The 24509-nt window shown below is 38.5% G+C and overlaps 1 gene segment (V, D, J or C); it reads left to right on the top strand.

Annotated features, from left to right (window-relative positions):
* Nucleotides 1–24509, top strand: part of LOC146311109 (T-cell receptor beta-2 chain C region-like) — a 93946-nt gene that overhangs the window by 1324 nt on the left and 68113 nt on the right.

Below are 24509 nucleotides of genomic sequence, written 5' to 3'. Positions count from 1 at the left end.
CTGATATCAGCTGCTTTGTTGTTGCCTCACTGTTAACTGTTATCTTCATGTTCAATGATCAAAATGATCTCAGCTCTCATCTTCACTGTTTCTCTGTTCTGTGCTGCAGGTATTATACTTTTCCAAAAATCTCTGAATTAGTTTTGATGTCAAGAAAATACTCTGTAACTAAAAACTGTTGATGCTATTGGTTCATGGTTTGGTTCCAGGCAGTACTGGTAGAAGTGGAGTCCACCAGACCGCCGAGTTGTTGGTAGAGAGGGGTCAGTCTGCTCAGATGGACTGCAGTCACGATCTTGGTGGCATCTACTTAGAGATGTGCTGGTATCAACAGCTGGCGGGGCAGAGCATGAATCTGATCGTGTACACGGTGCCTTTCAGCAGCCAGCCCGACTTTGGAGATTTCAGTGAGGACAAATACTCGGCCACAAAGAACGAAGCAGAGAGGGGATCTTTAACAGTGAAAAATGTGGAACCAGGTGACAGCGGAGTGTATTTCTGTACCGTCAGCACACTCACTGTGGTGCAGATAAGTTGGCAAGCTGCACAAAAACCACAGTCACGTGACTCAGTCTGGCAATCTGCCTGACTGACTACACAAAGAGTGAAAGAGCCTTACTGAGACACACTGTGAGTTGGATCTACTGCAAACAGGCCACTGAACTACTGAAGTAAGGAAGGCAAAACTCACTGGAGTCTGGAGTTATAACTGACTACCAGTTCATTAATTTATTATTCATTTTTTTCAATTTAATAATCATTCAGTTCATAAGATGTCAGAAAATAAAATTTGCTGTTTTTGCAAAGCCCAAACATATTCAGGTCACACCAATGTAAAATAAAAGATGAAAATTCCTCACATTTCAGGTGTGGGAACCTATGAATGTTTGACTTTTCTGTTTTGATAGAGGGTACTGCAAATATTTTGACATATTTGACATTCGATCGTGATAGGATTAGAGCGGCAATGATTAATCGAGCAATCGATTACTAATCAGTTATTAAATTAATCAACTATTTTGATAACCGATTAATTGGTTTGAGTACTTTAAGAAAAAAAAGTACAAATTCTCTTATTTCAGCTCCTCAAATGTGAATTGAAACTGAACAACAAACAAAACTTAGGCTTTGGAAAACACTGACATTTTCACCATTTTCTGACATTTTATAAACTAAACAACTAATTGATTAATCAAGAAAATAATAGACAGATGCAGCCCTAGATATGATTCACAATTACTGGAGCTGAGCTTTTTTGCACCACAATTAGAGCTGCAAAAATTAATCAATTGCAGAAACTGCACTTGGCCATACAGCAGTTTCGCTAATATTTCGATAAATTGTGTAGCTCTAGTTTTGTTTATCAGAATGGAGTGGATTTGTCTCCTCCCCTCTGAGCTGATCCTTAAACGTCTGCTCAGTCCATCAGTCAATGCAGAGAGACAGGAGGGTGAAGACATCATGATCGGAAGCAGGATCCGCAGCATCACTCTGCTGCTTCTCTGGCTCTCCTGTAGGTTTGACTTCAAACTGTTTAAATTATGATAAGTTTCATTTTTGCAACCATTTATGTTTTGTAAATGTTCTTCTCTTTGACTGCAGGTCATTCACTGAGTAATAAAGTCCATCAGACTCCTTCATCAATATCAGGAAATATTAGTGGCTCAGCAACAATCAGCTGCAGCCATTCAGTCAGCTCATACAATACAATATTGTGGTACCAGCAGCAGATGAGCAGCTCTGCACTTAAACTCATCGGATATATTGTATATACTCGCCAAACCCTCGAGGAACCGTTCAAACAACATTTCAACGTGACTGGAGATGGATCAACAAAATCTCAACTTCATTTACCAAAACTCAGACAGCCAGAAGACAACGGCATGTATTACTGCGCAGCTAGTAGGCACAGTGACTCAATTTCACTGTCGTCTATACAAAAACCCTCTCTGATAATCAGCCATTTAAATTCACACTGAAGGAGAGTACACCTGCTTCTAACTGCAGCCTGTGGCAGGAAATCACCACTGATATCAACATCAAAACAGCCCTTACAAACACAACAGGCTGCTGTAAAAATCCACTGATGAAGACATGTGACAGCCCACAATGTCGATCCCTCCTCCTCCTTCACATCCAGACAGTTCTCTTCAGTTTGCAGTCATCATTATATTTTTGTTCCCTTCTGCATTACGACCATGATTAGACTCCTCATACACTTAGCAGCCCTGCCGTTCTGTTTAACAGGTAATATTACATGAACTCCTGCCTAAATATTTTCACTGAGGGTTATTTTCTTCTCTAAAGCTGTTCGTTTTAAATGTCTCTTGCAGAACTCTCAAAAAACAGTGTTCATCAGACTCCCACTGCCTCGATCAAAAACGATGGAGAAGACGTCCTGATGAACTGCAGCCATTCAAACACTGATTTTGATATGATCCAGTGGTACAAACAGTCTGTGGGGCAAAATGATATGGTTCTACTCGGTTATGCTCGAATCGCTTCTAGATCCGTCGAAGATAAATTCAAAGACACTTATAATGTGAGTGGAGTTGGGAGCAGTCTGTCACATCTTCATATTCCAAAGAGTCAACCTAAGGACAGCGCTGTCTATTTCTGTGCTGCCAGTAGCGCACAGTGCTACACAAACCCTCCAGTCTTCTACAAAAACCTTCTGTGATGCCGCCTGTTACACAATAACACGAATTACCACATGAACGACAAATAAACCACAACGCAAATGACTGATGTCAGACAGCTGGTGCACCACCAGGCGGCTAGATTCTTATTTTATCCATTAGGGTGCAGTGTTTCTCCACAGATCTTCTGATATGTGATCAGTTCCTTTTGATGAACTGCATATGGGAAAACAAACCAGCACATAAATGAAAACAAATTTGGTATTTCATAATTTGATCCCAATGTATAATATTTGCTAAAATGCTGCCAGAGTTTTGGAGAGAGGTCATTCTCTTTTTCTTTGTGTTAACAGTTTTGTATTTTCAGTAAAAACTTAATCTCTATATTTTTAAGGGGGCTTTAACGAGGGATTTTCCCCAACAGCTCATTTTCTCTGTCAATTCAGCAGAAAATTAAATTTAGACTAGACAACTTACTTACTTGTAATTAAGCTTGTTAAATGTAGAAAAAAATAACAAATGTTGGACAGGAAACAATACAGCAATGGTACAATCCCTGATGCAAGTAATGTAGGACATATCAATAACTCAGAATGCTACCACTACCAAATTTATTAAGAAGTAATTTAATAGAGAGATAATACTAGAATGTAAAACTGTTTTATGCTGTTTTTTCTTTCAATGTCCATGGTGTTGGTTAATGCAAGAGAGTCTTAGAGTGAATCATTTCTATATATGTGTAGTCTACATGGAAAACAACATAACAGTTAAAAATAATTTAGGTCTGTTGTCTTTGTTACTGATTGTTAATATTACCGTTTATTGCTTCCCTGAGGTGGCAGTATGTCTTTTACCTCCGTATCCTATCCCAGTGGTGCGGTTTCAATGTTTAGATCAAGAAGGTGCACTTTGACGCCACCCACCGAGGTTTTCTTTATCAGAAAAGGAGGAGGCAGTCACTGGTAAACCTGCCTGTTTAGTGATGAAGACAGCACCAGACACAAGAAGGTGGACTTTGAATTCAATCAGAAAACACAACATGATGATCATTGCGTGCTGCATAACCTTGAATGTTATACTGGTTTCAGGTAATGTCATGATAAGGATTTTCAGATGTTTGTTCTATTTATTTGGAAATTGGTTGCTAACTGTTGCTATTTAAGTTTCAAACTACAGGCTCTGACACGTAAGTTCAACTGCATACAGTAAAGTGACCATGAGCACATGTACTAAGAGAGATTAAAAGAAGTAATGAAAGAAAGGAGTTTTATTCTGAGTTCCTTTCCATCTGTGTGTCACAATATCATTTATGAGGACTCATCCTTAGCGTTTTGTTTTTGTTGATGCTTTTTCCACAGGTTCCTCCTTAAGTGACCAGATCTACCAGACTCCAGTCCACATTTACAGCAAACCTAAAGAAACAGCCACAATAAACTGTTCACACAGTATTCAAAGCTATGATCAAATCCTCTGGTACAAGAGATCACAGAACGGAGAGCTACAGCTGCTGGGATGCATGTATGGAGACAATGGATATCCAGAGACAGGAGTGAATGTGAACATTGAAGGGAGTGCAAATAAAGACAAGACCTGCACATTAACAATTAATGAACTCAGCCTGAACAGCAGTGCAGTTTACTTCTGTGCTGCAAGGTTACACAGTGCTACATATCACTGCTCCTCAGTACAAAAGCCTCATCACATTTTTTCATGTCTGTCTTAAAGCTCACAGTCTCTTGCACCTGTATTCCTTCTACTCAGTAGCTGGTGGTGTATCTTTAATCACACCTTCATGTTGAGCCAGTGGTGTATAGAGGCAGTTGACTGATGGTTGTAATGTTAAGAGGAGGAGGATGCACTATGACACCTCCCATCTGATAACTTTATGAAGCTTTGCTGATAGGAGGCTTTACTCAAAGAGGAGGGAGGAAATAATCAGTTTAAGTGCCGATACACTGAGAATATTGTTCATATCAGCAATAAAGTTAAGGAACAGGAAAGACAACATGATCATTGTATTCCTGAGCATTATTTTTACAACTATTCTGGCTTCAGGTAATGTCATCAAAAGTCTTTAACATCTGTTTATAGTTTAGTATCTACAGTGATGATATTTTAGCTGTAGCTGAATTTACCAGTTCTCATTCTTAAACACTGGGTCCGGATTTTGGTTTTGACTTATTCTCCTCTTCTTTTCAACAGTTTCCTCTCTCAGTGATCAAGTAAACCAGACTCCAGCTCACATGTTCGGCAACCCAGGAGAAACAGCCAATATCAGCTGTTCACACACCAGTACAAACTTTGACAGAATCCTCTGGTACAAACAGTCAGAAAGACAACTACAGTTCCTGGGATATGTGTATTATAGCGATAGTTATCCAGAGACAGGAGCGGGTGTGAAGATGGATGGGGGTGCAAGCAAAGGCCAAACCTGCATATTAACAATTGAAAAACTCAACCTGAACAGCAGTGCAGTTTACTTCTGTGCTGCTAGTTACACAGTGCTACATATCACTGCTCCTCAGTACAAAAACCTCATCACACACTTTTCATCTCTGTATTACAGCTCACAGCTCCTCACACCTGGAATAAGACAGTCTAACCAATGTTGGTCTTCAAAGAAAGCATTTTGTATTTTAAGTAATGAAAGACAGGAGTTTTATTCTGAGTTCTTTTCCATCTGTGTGTCACAATATCATTTATGAGGACTCATCCTTAGTTACTGTGATTGTGTTTTGTTTTTGTTGATACTTTTTCTACAGGTTCCTCTCTAAATGACCAAATCTACCAGATTCCAGTCCACACGTACAGCAAACCTAAAGAAACAGCCACAATAAACTGTTCACACAGTATTCAAAACTATAATCAAATCCTCTGGTACAAGAGATCACAGAACGGACAGCTACAGCTGCTGGGATACATGTATGGAGACAATGGATATCCAGAGACAGGAGTGAATGTGAACATTGAAGGGAGTGCAAATAAAGACAAGACCTGCACATTAACAATTAATGAACTCAGCCTGAACAGCAGTGCAGTTTACTTCTGTGCTGCAAGGTTACACCGTGCTACATATCACTGCTCCTCAGTACAAAAACCTCATCACATTTTTTCATGTCTGTCTTAAAGCTCACAGTCTCTTGCACCTGTATTCCTTCTACTCAGTAGCTGGTGGTGTATCTTTAATCACACCTTCATGTTGAGCCAGTGGTGTATAGAGGCAGTTGACTGATGGTTGTAATGTTAAGAGGAGGAGGATGCACTATGACTCCTCCCATCTGATAACTTTATGAAGCTTTGCTGATAGGAGGCTTTACTCAAAGAGGAGGGAGGAAATAATCAGTTTAAGTGCCGATACACTGAGAATATTGTTCATATCAGCAATAAAGTTAAGGAACAGGAAAGACAACATGATCATTGTATTCCTGAGCATTATTTTTACAACTATTCTGGTTTCAGGTAATGTCATCAAAAGTCTTTAACATCTGTTTATAGTTTAGTATCTACAGTGATGATATTTTAGCTGTAGCTGAATTTACCAGTTCTCATTCTTAAACACTGGGTCCTGATTTTGGTTTTGACTTATTCTCCTCTTCTTTTCAACAGTTTCCTCTCTCAGTGATCAAGTAAACCAGACTCCAGCTCACATGTTCGGCAACCCAGGAGAAACAGCCAATATCAGCTGTTCACACACCAGTACAAACTTTGACAGAATCCTCTGGTACAAACAGTCAGAAAGACAACTACAGTTCCTGGGATACATGTCTTATAGCGATAGTCATCCAGAGACAGGAGCGGGTGTGAAGATGGATGGGGGTGCAAGCAAAGGCCAAACCTGCATATTAACAATTGAAAAACTCAACCTGAACAGCAGTGCAGTTTACTTCTGTGCTGCTAGTTACACAGTGCTACATATCACTGCTCCTCAGTACAAAAACCTCATCACACACTTTTCATCTCTGTATTACAGCTCACAGCTCCTCACACCTGGAATAAGACAGTCTAACCAATGTTGGTCTTCAAAGAAAGCATTTTGTATTTTAAGTAATGAAAGACAGGAGTTTTATTCTGAGTTCTTTTCCATCTGTGTGTCACAATATCATTTATGAGGACTCATCCTTAGTTACTGTGATTGTGTTTTGTTTTTGTTGATACTTTTTCTACAGGTTCCTCTCTAAATGACCAAATCTACCAGATTCCAGTCCACACGTACAGCAAACCTAAAGAAACAGCCACAATAAACTGTTCACACAGTATTCAAAACTATAATCAAATCCTCTGGTACAAGAGATCACAGAACGGACAGCTACAGCTGCTGGGATACATGTATGGAGACAATGGATATCCAGAGACAGGAGTGAATGTGAACATTGAAGGGAGTGCAAATAAAGACAAGACCTGCACATTAACAATTAATGAACTCAGCCTGAACAGCAGTGCAGTTTACTTCTGTGCTGCAAGGTTACACAGTGCTACATATCACTGCTCCTCAGTACAAAAACCTCATCACATTTTTTCATGTCTGTCTTAAAGCTCACAGTCTCTTGCACCTGTATTCCTTCTACTCAGTAGCTGGTGGTGTATCTTTAATCACACCTTCATGTTGAGCCAGTGGTGTATAGAGGCAGTTGACTGATGGTTGTAATGTTAAGAGGAGGAGGATGCACTATGACACCTCCCATCTGATAACTTTATGCAGCTTTGCTGATAGGAGGCTTTACTCAAAGAGGAGGGAGGAAATAATCAGTTTAAGTGCCGATACACTGAGAATATTGTTCATATCAGCAATAAAGTTAAGGAAAAGGAAAGACAACATGATCATTGTATTCCTGAGCATTATTTTTACAACTATTCTGGTTTCAGGTAATGTCATCAAAAGTCTTTAACATCTGTTTATAGTTTAGTATCTACAGTGATGATATTTTAGCTGTAGCTGAATTTACCAGTTCTCATTCTTAAACACTAGGTCTTGATTTTGGTTTTGACTTCTTCTCCTCTTCTTTTCAACAGTTTCCTCTCTCAGTGATCAAGTAAACCAGACTCCAGCTCACATGTTCAGCAACCCAGGAGAAACAGCCAATATCAGCTGTTCACACACCAGTACAAAGTTTGATAGAATCCTCTGGTACAAACAGTCAGAAAGACAACTACAGTTCCTGGGATACATGTCTTATAGCCAAGGATATCCAGAGGAAGGAGCGGGTGTGAAGATGGATGGGGGTGCAAGCAAAGACCAAACCTGTAAATTAATAATTGAAAAACTCAACCAGAACAGCAGTGCAGTTTACTTCTGTGCTGCTAGCTACACAGTGCTACATATCACTGCTCCTCAGTACAAAAACCTCATCACACACTTTTTATCTCTGTATTACAGCTCACAGCTCCTCACACCTGGAATAAGACAGTCTAACCAATGTTGGTCTTCGCTGTCATCCACATATTATAATGGCAGTTCTTAATGTCCTGCTATGCAACACTTAACATTTAATGATGAATCAAATTTTCACATATATCACATCAACCTACTGAGTTTTAGTGTAGCTAATGTGTCAATAGCTCACAATTTCAAACATATTAACCTCTGTGTAAATAAGCATGAAAGGCAGCACTGCTAAATCATCTACATTCAAAACAAACAGGTTACATGAACTTTCTATTACGTTCTATTCTGTTACTGCAAAATTGGTGACGCACTGACACACAGTGCACTCAGAGAGAGACTGAGAGAAATAACTTGTACAATGTCATTTTCAAAATGTAAAAGATGCGGGGCTTTTGAGACGACATCCGGGGCTTGAGCCTCAGTAGCCACCCCCTAAATCCGCCTCTGGGAAGCACTATGACACCATCCACATTGAAAGGCTTGTGATAGGAGGGTTTATTCAGAAAAACAGGTGGAAATCATAAGCATACCAGCATACTGTGGTGAAAACACACAGCCACTAACTCAACCGATCTGTCGGAAAACACATCATGATTATTTACCTCTGTATAACCTTTAATGTTATACTGGTTTCAGGTAATAAAAAGTCTTATCTGTTCTCTCTTGGTGCAGCTAATTAAGTTACACATTATTTTCTATGAACTGTAAATTATTAGAAAATTGAAAATTTGGCCATGTGCAATGGCTAGAGAGGATTTAGAGGAATTATCTGCATTCGTTCTTACATAATGTGATTGTATATTGTTTGACACTTTTTGTTGATATGTTTAACAGGTTCCTCTTTCAGTGACAAAGTCGAACAGAATCCATCAGACATGTTCAAGAGACCAGAAGAAAAAACTGCTAAAATCACCTGTTTACATAGAATTCAGGACTATACCCGAATCCTCTGGTACAAGCAACTTAAAGACAGACAAATGCAGCTTCTGGGATTCATGAATGTAAATGATCCAAATCCTGAAGCTGGAGTGAATGTGACAATGGAAGGGAGTGCACTTAAAGGCCAGACCTGCACATTAACAATTGGAGGACTCAACCTGAAGAGCACTGCAGTTTACTTTTGTGCTGCTAGCACACAGTGCTACATATCACAGCTTCTCAATACAAAAACCTCACAATAATGCTTTGTTTTCCTTTGCATGTTGCAGCTCACAGCCCCTTACACCTGTATTAACCCATTCTAACCAATGTTGGTCTTCCCTCTCATCCAGATCAGATATTATGATGCTGCAGCCTCAGACGTTCTTTATGTCTGCATCTCATTTCAACAGGATCACCATCTTAAATTCTCGTCACATTTCAATCCACCTGTTGAATATTAATGTTGCTGATGAGAGATAACTGTCTATAGTTAATGATTCTAATACTATTAACTTTCATATTTGTGTTAACCCTTTAAGGCAGGACTGTCTAATCATCTAAATTAACAAAACAAATTTCTTGAACTCTCTAAAGTTAATCAGCAGATGTTTAAATATGCAGACTAAGACAACAACCAAGTTCATGTTAGCTGTGTCCTCTGACGTGTTTTATTTATCAATATTAGTAAATACACCAGTAAAAGAAAATTTTAATTATGAATATCTGTAAAACACAAAAATATTCATTTTAATGGAGAACTCTTCTTTATGTGAATACGTCTGTAATTTATATGATCCAAACTACGTATTTACTTGGGTATGTATGTTTTGGGGTTTTTTAGTTTAAAAAAAAAATCTTAAAGCTGACGCAATTATGACAATTATATCAGCTGGCCGATGTTATTGGCCCAATATTGGCCTAACACAGCTATATCAGTAATGACATACATATGTTGTCCAATATTTTGTTTTACAGAACATAATCTTGATTGGTTGTTTGTTTTTTTTAAATCTAGTTTTATAGGCAGCATTTATGTATGTTAGATATTTTTCTTAATTCATGTTGTTCTATTTGTGTATTGGCACCAAACATCCAGTATCAGTTGGGCTCTAGACATGATAGTTTTACTGTTTAGAAGAACAGGAAGCATTATGACACCACCTACCTTACGTATGTCTCTTGTTCTCTTGATACTGTAGGGGAGTTTACTCAAAAAAAAACAAAAAAACAAGGAGGTGGCTGTTATCACACCAGCATATTATACTGCGCTGCAAACACAGTTCCAATAACTAGACTGAACTGAAATTTAGTCAGAAAAAACATAATGATCATTTTCCTCTGTATAACCCTTGACCTTATTCTGGTTTCAGGTAATAAAAAGTCTTTTATGACTTTTGAAATTTAAAAAGTTTTTTTATATTTATTTTCAGTTTGCTGGAGCTGTTCAAATTGCATCTTGTAGGCTCTGACATATAGATTTTGGCATTGGGGGAAAAAAGAAAAGTAAAGGTTTTTTCAAACTTAAATTTATTTCCTGTGCTTACTCATTTTTCTATTTGTTAGCACTTTGCTTTTACTCTCTGTGATTGTACATTGTTTGTTTTATTATACTTTTTCCACAGGTTCTTCACTCAGCGACAAAGTCCAGCAGACTCCAGCTGACATGTACACCACACACGGCAGAACAGCAACAATCAGTTGTTCACACAGCATTCAGAACTATAATCGCATTCTCTGGTACAAACAATTAAAGAATAAGCAACTACAGTTCCTGGGATACATGTATACAAACAATGTTAATCCTGAGGCTGGACTGGATGTGAAGATGGATGGAAGTGCAGAAAAAGACCAGACCTGCACATTAACGATTGGAGGACTGAACAGCAGTGCAGTTTACTTCTGTGCTGCTAGTTTACACAGTGATATAGATCACTGCTCCTCAGTACAAAAACTTCCCCATCACACATTTTTCAGTGTCTGCATTACAGCTCACTGCCTCTTCCATCTGCATCAACTCATTCTCACTCATCATAGTTTTTTAGTCTTATTATGACGGGAGCTTTTAATGGGCGGTTCCCTCTGTAACACACCATTTAACCTCCCTCATATATTCAGTATGTCTATTTCACATCTACAGGATGACTCAAGTTATCATCGCATTTGTAGTCTCATGTCTGTGGCTTCAAGGTACAAAGATTTTAAAAATCCAGTTTATTTTCTAAATAAGAGATTAGTACAGTTTAATAGATTGGTTGCAGTTATTGACATGGCACCATTATTCTGACAGAGATCTACATGTGTATTTAATTTTGGTTACACTGTTTTCTTCATTGAATACTAAAACAAGCAAAATGCTTTTCAGAGGGAACTGGCTAAAAACTTTACTGAATTCTGTATTTTTTCCACATAGTTTGCTGCCAGGATGTGACCCAATACCCTGAAATCAGCTGGAGTTTTGCATCTAAATCTACAGAGATGAACTGCAGCCACAACAAAGATGCTGGTCATACACAGATGTACTGGTACAGGCAGCGTCCAGGGGAGACCATGACCCTCATTGTCTACACAGTTTATGGTGGACAGTCAGACTATGGAGACGTCCCTAAAACCAGATACTCAGCCACCAAAGAGAAAATAGAGAGTGGGGCTCTTACTGTCAAAGACTTGCAGGCTGAGGACAGCGGTGTGTATTTCTGCGCCGTCAGCAAACACAGTGATGCAAGAAGCTGAGCAGCTGAACAAAAACTGGTGACGATATATTTGATGAGTTTATCAGAAACCAAATTTCATTCCAGTAGGTGGAGCTGGAGGACTGTGACATTTCATGTAGCTGGTTTCCACTTGGTAGGAGGGAGTTGATAAAGAGTCTACAGTAAACAGAACCACTCAGTGTTCTGTGTTCATCCAGACAGGAGATCAGCATGTCAACATTATTCTTTTTATCTTGGATCATTGGTAATCACTTTTACCACTCAGGAAGAACACTTTATCTTCAGTTTTTGTACAAAGTTGATTGATTTTCTGTCTTTCTAGGTGTTTGTCTGGGTGTTGAAGTCGACCAAACTCCTCAAGCTCTCCTCAGACGACCTGGAGACCAAGTCCAGCTCGTCTGCACCCATGAAAAAACTGACTTCTTCCTCATGCAGTGGTATCAAAAACCCCATGGAGAGCGAGCTCTGAAACGTATTGGACATGTGTATTATGGCACCATAGAACATGAGGACTCTTTCAAAGAACATTTTAACATCACTGGAGATATGAGTGGAGGGAAAGCAAAGAACGGCTCTCTGTTTATAGTCGACCTAAAGGCACCAGAGCACAGTGCAGTGTACTACTGTGCAGCTAGCAAAGCACAGTGACTGTTGTTTCCGTCTCCTTCATACAAAAACTCTGAGCCAACTTTCATCAACGTTTATGGTTTTGAATTAGATCCTGAAAAGCCCCAGCCTCCACCCAGCTGCTCTTGATTTGATGCCATTATCTCAGCCATTGAGTCAACTTCACTTCCTTTTCAAACCTCAGTCGGTTCAGGAGAGGCATCAGTTGGACCTCTATCACTCACACTGACAGGTTGATCAGATACCAGATCTCAGTGACTTAAACCATAGTACATAGTCTGGACATATTATCTAAATAGTTTGAGTAACTTTTATTTTGAAGAAGTCAAAATGATCTGTCTTCTTTTTTTCTGTTGCCTGTCAGGTAATAACTTTTAACAATATTTAGTTACTATGAACGTGGAAATTGTTTCATTTTAAATGTATTCATAATTATACCATATATCACAATGTAAACATTCTTTATTTTCTTCCTCTGTCCAGGTGCTTGTCTAGGTGTTAATGTCAACCAGTTTCCCTCTGAGTTCATCACAAAAACTGGTGATGAAGTGCAGATTTTCTGCAGCCATGATAAAACTGACTACAGGACGATGATCTGGTACCAGCAGTTACCTGGAGACACAGCTATGAAACTCATTGGATATTTAAACTACAACGTCGCCCAAGTGGAGGAGCCGTATAAACAACATTTTAATATGTCTGGAGATTTGCGTGTAAATACAGTAAAGACTGGTTCACTTATAGTCAAACCAGAAGGACAAGAGCACAGTGCAGCTTACTACTGTGCAGCTACCAAAGCACAGTGACTGTTCTTTTCATCTGCTTCATACAAAAACTTGAACAGACTCCTCCCAGCCAGCTGCACTCTCTCTGAAGCCTCATCTTTGCCAACTAGTGTACCAGTGATCACTTCCTTTTCCTATTCAAACGTTACTCTGCTCTGGAGCCGTCAGCTGGATAGCCTTCACTACCAGAATCACAGTCATTGTGATCTGATGTGATGTCAGATCCCAGGAGCTTACATCTGCAAAACTGAAATTTCCACATACTTTACTTTGAGAAAGGCAAAATGATCTGCTTTCTCCTCTTCTGTTGTGTGGCAGGTAAACACAAATTTCAATTAGCTCGTGTGTAGGTGGAAACATTTTCCTTTAATAATCTACCTCAATGTATTTAAGTTTGTTATCTGTTTTTCTTTCTTTGCCCAGGTGGTGGTCTGGGTCTTGAGGTTCGTCAGTCACACTCTGATTTCATCACAAAACCTGATGACCAAGTGCAGATTTTCTGCAGCCATGATAAAACTGACTACAGGGTGATGCTCTGGTACCAGCAGCCACCTGGAGACACAGCTATGAAACTTATTGGTTATTTGTACTTCAGGGATGTCAAAATGGAAGAGCCATATGAACAGGATTTTAATATATCTGGCGACTTGGGTGGGAATACAGCAAAAAATGGCTCTCTTATAGTCACACGTGCCCAACAAAAAGACAGTGCAGTTTACTACTGTGCAGCTCAAGAAGCACACTGACAAGAAATCCCCTCTCAACTTTACAAAAACTCCACACCATTCTTTATCATGGTTTTGAATAAGATAGAATAAACTGCGTGCAGACACCTGCTTTTGTGGTTGTAATTTGGTTTGATGCAGTCATCAGTTCATGTAGTTGTGCTTCTATTTTACAGGGTACAGTTTTGTGGGTTTATAAGTAAAACAAACAAGTGCATTTTTTAAAACAGGATGCAGAATTAACTTTTATGTCCACTGTCAAGAACCACCTTCTCCTCTCCGTCCCGCTGGCTGCTTCAGTGTCTCTGATGCGGCTGGTGTTTTGTTGTTCTGCATTAAGCTCATGTTGAAGCTACTATCTCTCTCTTGGTCAGAGAGGCGGTGGTCAGAAAGACTACGGCAGTAGTAGGGGAGAAACAAATCAGAGTCTCATGCAGTGTGTCCAGCTCACCCTGAAGGTGCTGCAGCACCTTGATGCAGACCAACAAAACACCAGCAGCACAAGCAACAACAGTGGGGAAAAATGAAATCTGCAAAAGCAAAACATTTTTGTCATGGAATCAGGTTTAAGAGGAGCACATGTAGATCAGTTTGATATGCAAATGCATGAAGCTGCTACTCCTCCTTTCTACATGACGTTTGCTTCCTGCTTAAATGTGACTCAGCTTTGTGAGAGCGCACAAACGGTCAGTCTTCACTTAACACTGCATTTCATCCATGACTTTAGACTAACTTAGTGCTCCATGTCAAATCTCTACATGATGATTAGATTTCTCTTTTGCCATTTCCTCACAGGTAACAACTGCTTCATTCTGACATTAAGATGTACTGTACTGTTTGCCTTCTCATCTAAAATCAATAATCTGTTCAACTCTGCTTACAGCAGGTATTTCTCTGGGGGTTCAGGTCAATCAGTCTCCCTCTGCTGTCATCAGAAAGGCTGGTGATGATGTACAACTCGTCTGCACTCATGGACAAACTGACTACAGAGTGATGCTGTGGTACCAGCAGTCATCTCAACGCAAAGCTCTGAAACTCATTGGATATGTAGATTACAGTAGAATAAGCTATGAAGAATTAAATAATGTGCATTTCAATATCACTGGAGATTTAAGCGGAAACACAGCAAAGAACGGTTCTCTGTTTATAGTGGGTCTAAATGAGTCTGAGCACAGCGCCATGTACTACTGTGCAGCTCGATATACACGTTGAGGCAGATCTCCTTTCAACTATACAAAAACTAAACACAATTTTTTATCAACAGTGGTTTTGAGTAGTTTCATCAGGCAGCTGCAACCAAAGTCTCTGTCATGTGACTTCTACTTCACCTCCTCATGACTCTGCTGGGTTTCTCACATTCAGTCCAGTCATGGAGTCAGAATGATTGTCTTATTACCCTTATCATTGCTATCCTCTTTTACAGAGAATTGCCGGTTTTCATATTCAAGTAAATAAACCTTGAGTTTTTGTCTCATTTTGTTTTTCTTTTTTTGGGAGTTCATATCCATCAGTCTCCCTCTGCTGTCATCAGAAAGGCTGGTGACCATGTACAGCCAGTCTGTGCACATGGACAAAGTAACTACAGAGTGATATTGTGGTACCAGCGGTCACCTGGAGACAAGGCCCTGAAACTTCTTGGATATATATATATATATACAGTTCAATAACGAAAGTGTGGAGGAGCCATTTAGAAAACACTTCAAATTAGTTGGAGATTTGAGTGGAGACAAAACAAAAAAATAGTTCACTTTCCAAACTGATCTTAAAGTACTCAAACGCACCGCGGCATACTACTGTGCAGCCAGGGAGGCACAGTACATCAAACATCCGTCTGCTCTTGACAAAAATCTCTTTAGCCCCACCATTCTGATTGTAGGTTGGAGAGTTTTGTATTTTTAATCATTATCTGCCTGTCCGCGACATATAACATATATCTTGATATACACATTTCTCTCTAAAACAACATATTGTAAATTTCAAATACTGCAAACAATATGATCTCAGAGTATGATGCATTGCTGTAAATTAAACTACTTAATATCATATTCATATATATATATATATATATATATATATATATATATATATATATATATATATATATATATATATATATCATATAAGTATTTAAAATTAGCACAACCTTAAATATCGACAGCAACAAAATGCAAAGTGCACATCAATGTAGCTGTAATTTTAATCTAAAAGCACCTCATTTTACTTCATGAACTTCTGTGTGTGTTTCCCACCATAACTGGAAAAAAATCACAATGACTCATTGCTGCTAATTAGGTAATTTAGCTTTTCACAGAACAACTGTGAGGAGTACAAGAAGATGCTATAGTAACATTACATTTACAGGGATTTTCCTTTTCTGTGGCAGCAAACAACATACACAGCCTTTCAGTAACCATTATACTGCAACCTGAGCTTATCTACACACTTTATGCCCAACTAAAGCAAGTAAGTAACTAAAATTAGGCAAAGTATCTAGAACTCAGCAGCAACGAGTGGAAACACTGAAAACTTGAATATGACGATATGGCCATTTGCAATGCTGCACATTTAATTTTAAATATATTTGATATATCTCCCAGGCCTACTTCAGACTAACTGTTGCAATTAAACAAAAGGAAGGGTGGACTGAATGAGAGGTTTCTCAGAAACTACCTATGCTGTGATTCCTCTACATCACTTCCTGCCCCTCTCTCTAATCCACAAAGCACAACAGAGACTCCAGTTGGTTCCTCACATTCAACATGATGCCATCTCATCTCATGACTTCTCTCCTCACCATTACTTTGTTCTGGATTAAAGGTACAGTACATTCATGAACCCATTTGTTTTACACTTAATCTGGAATTCTTAATAAACTGAACAACTGCTGTAGAATATTTACATCCAACAATATCTGATTGCTCATTTCTTACATCTGTTTTCTCAGTAATCCAATCCACGTGGCACAGCACTTCTTAACTTAATTGTGTCCTGATCTCTTTACAGGAGTTTGGCTCAGCAAAGAAAAACAAGTATTTCAGACTCCAAATGAACTGGTGGTGAAACCAAATGGTGAAGTCAAACTGAGCCTCACGCATGAAATCCCAAGCTATGATACTATTCTCTGGTATCAGCGCTCAGCAGGAGACACTTCCCTAAAGCTGATTGGCTATGTGTCTTATAGGAGAACTAATATTGAGTCGCCATTTGAAAGCCACTTTAATGTGAGCGGAGATGGAGAGAAAACAGCTTATCTTCACATCCAGAACCTGACACACCCTGAAGACAGCGCAGTATATTTTGGAGCAGCATGTAAAGCACAGTAACACAGAGAGTGACTCTCTCATACAAAAACCTCTGTAATGATCCAGCAGATACCAGCACACCCGCAGGAAACCACTGAATCCACGTGACACAGTTCAAAACTCTGAGAAAAGTCTTCACTGTGACTGGTTTATTAGAATATTTTTTAAGCAGTACTGCACTGAAGCAAGGTAGAAATTAAACTGATAAGACATTAACCAAATCTAACAATAATGTAATATACAGAACAGCTTATATAAGTTTAACAAAGTCATGAAAAAGTTCCTAATTATTTTTACTGAAAATATGCATTTGCAAATTATTTTAACTGATATTGCAACTGCAATATGATTTGTGATATTGATATTAGAGGTAAGAATTATTTTACATCATAGTTCCTATTTTAATTGAAAAACATGTTAAAATGACTATGGTGTGATATTTTTTTTGCAGGAATCTGCACCAAATGAAGATGTTATTTTAGTCTGTAGAATCTGATGTGTAGAGCAGGACATCTCTGCGATTTATTTATCGCAATTTCAATAAAAAATTTTGATTAACTGTGCAGCCCTACTAATAGATATATTTTGTAATGATGCCTGGCCATACAAAGTCTGCTGAAAGTAAAAGTAATAACTGTACAGAGAGTCCTGACAAACAGATTCAACCAATAGGTGGAGGCACAACACATGGTATGCACCTTTTATCATGAGGATGTGCTGATAAATTAACCCCCCCCCCCACACACACACACACACACACACACACACACACAGACTCCCTCTTCACCCTGAGTTGTTCTCACTGCAATACTTTACTCACATTAGTGCCAGACAATGTCTTCACCTGTGCAAACCTTTGTTTTTTTCTTCATCTGTTTTTACTGTAAGATATCGAATTCCATCCTGAATTACACGATCAGTCATTATTTATATAATATGCTGAACAATGCTAAAAAATAAAAATGTTCAATTTTTTTGTTCTGCATCAATAACATTTTCTAAATCTACTTAATCCACAGGTCAGGTGAGCACTGTTTCATTTCAGCAGTCTTCTCCCCAGATAGTGAAGGAGAGCAGTAAGGTCCGGATTGACTGCCATCATGATGACAATACCCTTATACAAATGCTCTGGTATCAGCAAAGAAGGGGCAGTCTGTCTATGACCCTCATTGGGAACATATACGGAACAAATAACGGAGCCTATGAGGGTCAGTTTGAAAAAGAATTCAAGCTGAAAAAAGAAGACATACTGAAAGGAGCTCTGATTATTGACAGAGCAAACCTGTCACATTCTGCTGTTTACTTCTGTGCTGCAAGTACACAGTGATGTGGTTTGATGCCACTCCCTCACTAAAAACCCTCATCTCTTCCCTGTACATGAGATGTGCGCATTTACACATCACTGGAAGAAGCTGTGTTTCTCCTGCAAACAGCACACAAACAGGAAAATGTCTCCAGTTATGATGATAGCATTTCTTCTCATCTTGCTTCCATGTAATGAAAGTAGCTGCAAAAACAATTTCACTGTGTTGTTCATTTCATACGGGAATTATACGAATGCTTTTTCATTGTGGCTTCTGTATCAACTACTTTTAAAAATCTTTTTTTTTTTTCCCCAACAGATCGAGCCAAGAGTGTGATGTTTGAACCGTCTCTTCCCAGAATAGTCAAAGACATGGCCAGGGTAGAAATTCAATGCAGTCATAATGATGGCAACCTCGTAACAATGCTTTGGTACCAGCAAAAAGAGAGAGGTTTGATGAGCTTCATTGGATACAGCTACAGGGGCAGTAACCCCAACTATGAGAAGCAGTTTGAAGATCGGTTTGAGATTACAAGAAAAGACACAACAACAGGAGCTCTGATTATTCACAATGTGAGTCTGTCAGATTCGGCTGTGTACTTCTGTGCTGCAAGTACACAGTGATGTGGTTTAATGCCACTCCATAACTAAAAACCCCCTAAATGTCTTTCATGTAAATGAGATGTGCACGTTTGCACGGGAGGCAACATATCTCTGAATAAAAGAAATTCAAATATTTTGTATCTGATATTAGCTTTATTTAAATTCTTTCTGTGAATTATATACAGTTTCTTATTCAGCTTTCTTTTCTTGCCATTTCTTCACAATGCTTCTGAAACGTTGGTGATGTTGAGCTTGGCATGTGGCATGGAAAGGCCTTTTTAAGCAGTGTCTAGATTTCAAAGTGATCTGTCCTAGATGATCACATTCAGACAGATTTCTCTAATTAATTTAATTAACTCTTAATTTTTATATTGATTTTAGATTGCCAATGTCAGCTCTGGCGATCCTTTTGGCTAATTCTGGCTTTAAAAAACGCACTGCTAATGGCTAATTCTGGCATTAAAACGCAATGTCCCCAGAAAATAATTTAATGAAATAATTTTAATTCATTAAACCCAAACCCCTGCCACCTGTACACTCTGACAACCAATCACTTACCGGTATTCGGGTAGTTGGCCCACTTTACTTCCTTTGTAAAGTAGTCATGTAGCTCAGTGTTTCCCAACCCTGGTCCTCAAGGCACACTGCCCTGCATGTTTTAGATGTTTCCCTGCTCCAACACACCTGATTCAGATGATCAGGTTGTTGTCAGGCTTCTGCAGAGGCTTGATGACGAGCTGATCATTTGAATCAGGTGTCTAATATCTAATATCTTATATATCCAGCTGACTAAGACAAGATTGGCCTGGATTCATTATGGCTCTCACCAACTCTTTTTATATTTTTATCTTTTATTTGCTGCTAAGTTAATCAGTATATTGACCACATTGTTGTGAACTTTGTCTATGACATTTTCAGCAACCTTTTAAATTAAAGTGTAATTTCAATTTAAAAAAATGCTTAATGGTGATTTAAGGAAATTTTATCTAACCACCTCTTTTACTATGACTTTTACATTTATGCAGTGGTATAATATTTAATTACTCTATGAAAATGTTAGGGCTGCCCCCTGATGGACTCAAATCATTAGTCAGAGTCCCCATAGTTCACTGATGTTTCTCTTGTCAGAGAATAAAACTTTTTTCCACCTTTCAGTGTTCCATGTTTTGTGCTCCCTTGCAAACTCCAAACAGGCAAGTTTGTGGTGTGGGAATAGACGTGGCCTTTGAAGACATTTATTATTCTTTAAGCCCTTCTGTCTCAGATGGCATCTTATGGTTATTGGGCTGCAGTCAGCATAAGGGCCTTAATTTGGGCTGAGAATTGGCCTGTGTCTTCATGGACAGCCTGTTGGATCCACCGGCTCAGCACAGGTGAATGTTTTTTTGGGTCTACCTCTCGATTTTTTGTCCCACAACCCTCAGGATCATTTAAGAAATTTAAAATGACTGTCTTACTGTGTCAAACCTCGGCTGCAATGGCACGTTACAAGAGGCCTTTCTTGTGCAGCTCAACAGTCCTGCTACATTAAAAGGCAGAAAGATTTTTTGCCTTTGCCATCAAGAGGTTATGACAGTATGAATACCTGAAAGAAAATTACATGAAGGCCAAATTTTTGCGCAGATTTTGACTTTTTAAGGCTATGGTCTTAAACTTTTGATCAGCTGATGAACAGCCTGTTTGAGTGTAAATGCAGTTTTCAGTAAATTGCCTACTTTCTATTTTTTGTCTCTTGCTCCTGTTTCTTCTTTTTGCATTTTGAAGCTCCACTTACAACCTGGTTACGATCCACCAGCACAAAATGAGAATACTTGTAATTTTTCCTCCGGTCTTAAGATTTTGTTCAGGTGTGTATAAATATATAAAAGAGCAAAATGTTATTCATATACTGTATGTCAAGTGTCATTTAATGCAACAACTTTTCAATTATAATGAATTCTTCGTTATTAATGATGTTAATGTCTTCTTCAGTGGCAGGTCTGCAGGCCAAAAAACTGACCAATAAGTGTGTTGTAATCATGATTAACTAAGCTTAACTTTTTCATGACTTCATCAGGTTTGTGGCCCTTATTTGAAAACAAAAAAAATACAAATGCAATTGTGATAATTTTTGACTCCATTTCAATGATGACAAAAAAAAGTCGCCAAGAGGATTTGGAAAGTCACTAGATTTAGCGAGAAAGTCGCCTAGTTGGCCCTGGAGATTCATGAATCCTAAGTTTAAGTTTAAGATAAGTTTAGGAAACAGCCAATAAACACGAAGATCACTTTCACTTCAGCCAATCAGATGCTTAAACTCATCTTAGGGGTAGGCTTAAACTCTTGATGTCTGATGAGTGATTCAGTGGCTCCTGAGTCTACCAGAAAAGTGATGTCTTGTGCGTGGTAAGTGTTAGTGTTGGCATTTGTTTGTATGCCTCGTGCGAGTGTCTTACATTAAGTTCAGCAACCTTTTTTTTCCATCTGTTTTCTGTGTAGACTCAAGATGTTTAATGGCCTGCTGAGTGACTAGCTTTACATCACATGGTGGTTGTGTGTGTGTTAGTGCTCTCACATGTCTGATGTGGGGGTTGGTCTCTCATCTCAGCCAGTGTGTTCAGAGTTCAGTTATTGTCTGTTTGTACTGGACATTGTCCCAAGCCAGGTTTATGAGTCTCTGGTTGTTTGCTGGGAGGTCTCCAGCCACCTTGGTCCAGTTGGTTGTCATTTGAGTTGGCAGAAGACCTTGAGCTGTGCTGCATACTCTGTCCCCCCATTTTGGATCAGAGGGAGGTGAGTAGCAGCATCTTTCATGTGGCCATATGTTCATGGCCTGTAGATCAGCTGGGCATGACCATCTCCTGCGGCCACCTCAATCACTGGTGCCATCACAGTGTCTTGTGATGGTCTGACGGAGGTGCAATATTACCAAGACAAAACGGATAACAGTAAAAAGTATTCAAAGTGTCTGTAGCTGCTTCATCATTATTTTAGTATGTGTTTTATATACAATATAAATTTAAAGTGTGAATATTATCTGGAACAAACTCTGACTCTGCATCACCAAACAGAGTTTACCATGACAGCACGATGCATTCAGTTTGTGCTGCTGTTACATTACATTATGTTTCATTTTTACATTATACGGATTCGTTCGGTGATATTACGAACATACAGCTCAGCAACTTTTCATTTTTAATGTCTTCCCTCAGTTTAAAAGCTATATCACTCATAAACAACCTTGTTAGGACAATAATTATTAAAGAACGGCGCTTTTTACAGACGATTTAATCTGAAACGCTGAACATAACCTGCTCCTGACCAGGTTATGAGTGTAGCATCAGTTACCATGGTGATCTAACCAGGTTAAAAGAGAGCCACCTTTGTGACACTGAAAATCCTGGGTTTAGACTCAACATAGCTCGCTAACCCATTAATCTCGCTTCGTACTTCACCCCTCAGAGCATCGTCCTCTGTGTGAGGAGCATATTGAAACAAAAAGAATTATTTTTAGGAGTACAAGCAGCATTGCTCGCTGCAGACCCCTATTGTTTTTGGTCAGTTAACAGCCTATCCAGTATTCATTGCAGCTCTAAGAAAAAAATAAATAAATAAACAAACAAACAAACTCAAAACAGTTTGCTCCTCCTATTTTAATGGAAGGTAATCGATTCTAAATAGAGTTTAAAATGCAATATAAACATTAACATCTATAAACCAGGAGGAGGCCCCATACAACTTATTTGTTGTTTTTTATCCTAATTATTATCTTTTTTTTTCTTTTTATTTATTTATTTAGTTATTCTAATTATTTTTTTTTTAGGATTTGTATACTTGTTCTATTTATTAACCTATCTTCCTTTTGTGGGTGGGTTATGTACCCTCTGAATGTTATCATGGGTGGGGGCGTGGGAGAATTTCTGCTTATCATGATGTGTGTATGTAATGTGTGTGTGTGTATTGTACAGCATTGAAGACGTCATTTTTGTGAAGAATTTACACATACCTGAGAGTATTTGCTGTGCTGTGAATTCCAAATGAAAAACTGATGACTTAAAATATAAGTAGTAGTGTAAAACTTATGTTATATAAATATATATGGTAATATTAACAAAAATGAATAATAGTGTAATATATATATTGAATAACTTTTGTTGATAAAGTTTTGTTGATAAAGTTTTGTTGATAAAGTTTAAAATAAGTTTAAAAAAATAGGTTTTGAATAGTTCAAGGGCTGTGGAATGTGATGATGTCATCATGATGACATCATCACATTCCGCAGCCTTTCTTTTAAGCTCATTTTAAACTTTATTAACAAAACAATTTCAATAAAAAATTATTCTGATCTGGCTTATTTAATTGATTTTACTGTGTCATTAAATCCTACTTCATTCTGTCTGCACATGCTCACAACAAAGTGTGCCATTTTTTTTTGAATGATTTCAGTTAGAAGCCCCTTGAATGCTGTATGTCCATCCAACCTGTAAATGTATATATTAATAAAATTTTGTTGATAAAGTTTAAAGAAGTTCGAAAAAAAAATGCCTTTGAAATGTTCTACTTTGATGATGTCATCAAACACTTTCATACTGAGTATTAAGACCATACAAGTCACGACAGCTTAATCAAAACACAGTCAGAAATGTTGACCCAACAGGACAAAACCGCGATGATGCCAAAAGACATTTCAGGAAAGTTAAAAAATTTCAAGATTGGTATGCTTCCATCAGATATACCGGAGCGTGTTAGGGCACTCAACACAAAAATGGAGAATAGACGATTACATATTGAGAATAATTTACAAATTAAAGAAAAGAAAAATTGTGAAAAGATCTCACAAACAGAGACTGATCAATCAGAAGGATTCATGAATCTCCAAACCCCCAAACAGATTCCTCATTGCCATATAAAACCTATAAACCAGGAGGAGACCAATCAGTTTGTGAAAGATAGCCAGAGATTCATCAAACATGCTTCTCAAAAAGAGGTTGATGAAATTGAACGGCGGAGGAAAGAAAGACAGGAGAGGGCTGCAACTGATTGGGAGCTCTATGAATACAATCTTTCCATGGCAGCTGAAAAGCGTGCACGCCAAGAGCAGCTAAAAATGGAGGAAGTTGATCAAAGACGTAGGTTTGCCAAAGAGACTTGGGAGACAGAGAACAAGTTTCAGCAGTATGTTCAACAAGAATCCCAAGGAGTCCCTGTGTCGAAAGTCATTTCAGAGGAGTTAAAAATGTCAGTCAGGGGTGTGCTTCCATCAGAAATAACATCGCGTGTTAGGGAATTCAAGACAAAAATGGAACGTAGACGAATAGAAATTGAGAATATGGTGCAAGCTAAAGAAAACAAACGGCTGAAATCAGTAGAGAGACTGCAGGAGAAGAGAGAGAGAGAAATGCTCTTTGAGTTAGACAGAAAACATGCACAAGAGGGCAGATGTCAGGCAAGAACAGAACTCCAATTAGCTCACCTTGAAAATTATGAAAAGACCTCTCAAACAAAGACTGATCAATCAGAAGGATTCATGA

The sequence above is a fragment of the Lutjanus erythropterus genome, chromosome 18 (assembly GCF_056507025.1).
Source record: "Lutjanus erythropterus isolate fLutEry1 chromosome 18, fLutEry1.hap2, whole genome shotgun sequence".
In the NCBI taxonomy this organism is placed as follows: domain Eukaryota; kingdom Metazoa; phylum Chordata; class Actinopteri; order Lutjaniformes; family Lutjanidae; genus Lutjanus; species Lutjanus erythropterus.
The sequence above is the reverse complement of the archived record's forward strand: the minus strand, read 5'-3'. Positions and strand labels throughout refer to the sequence as shown.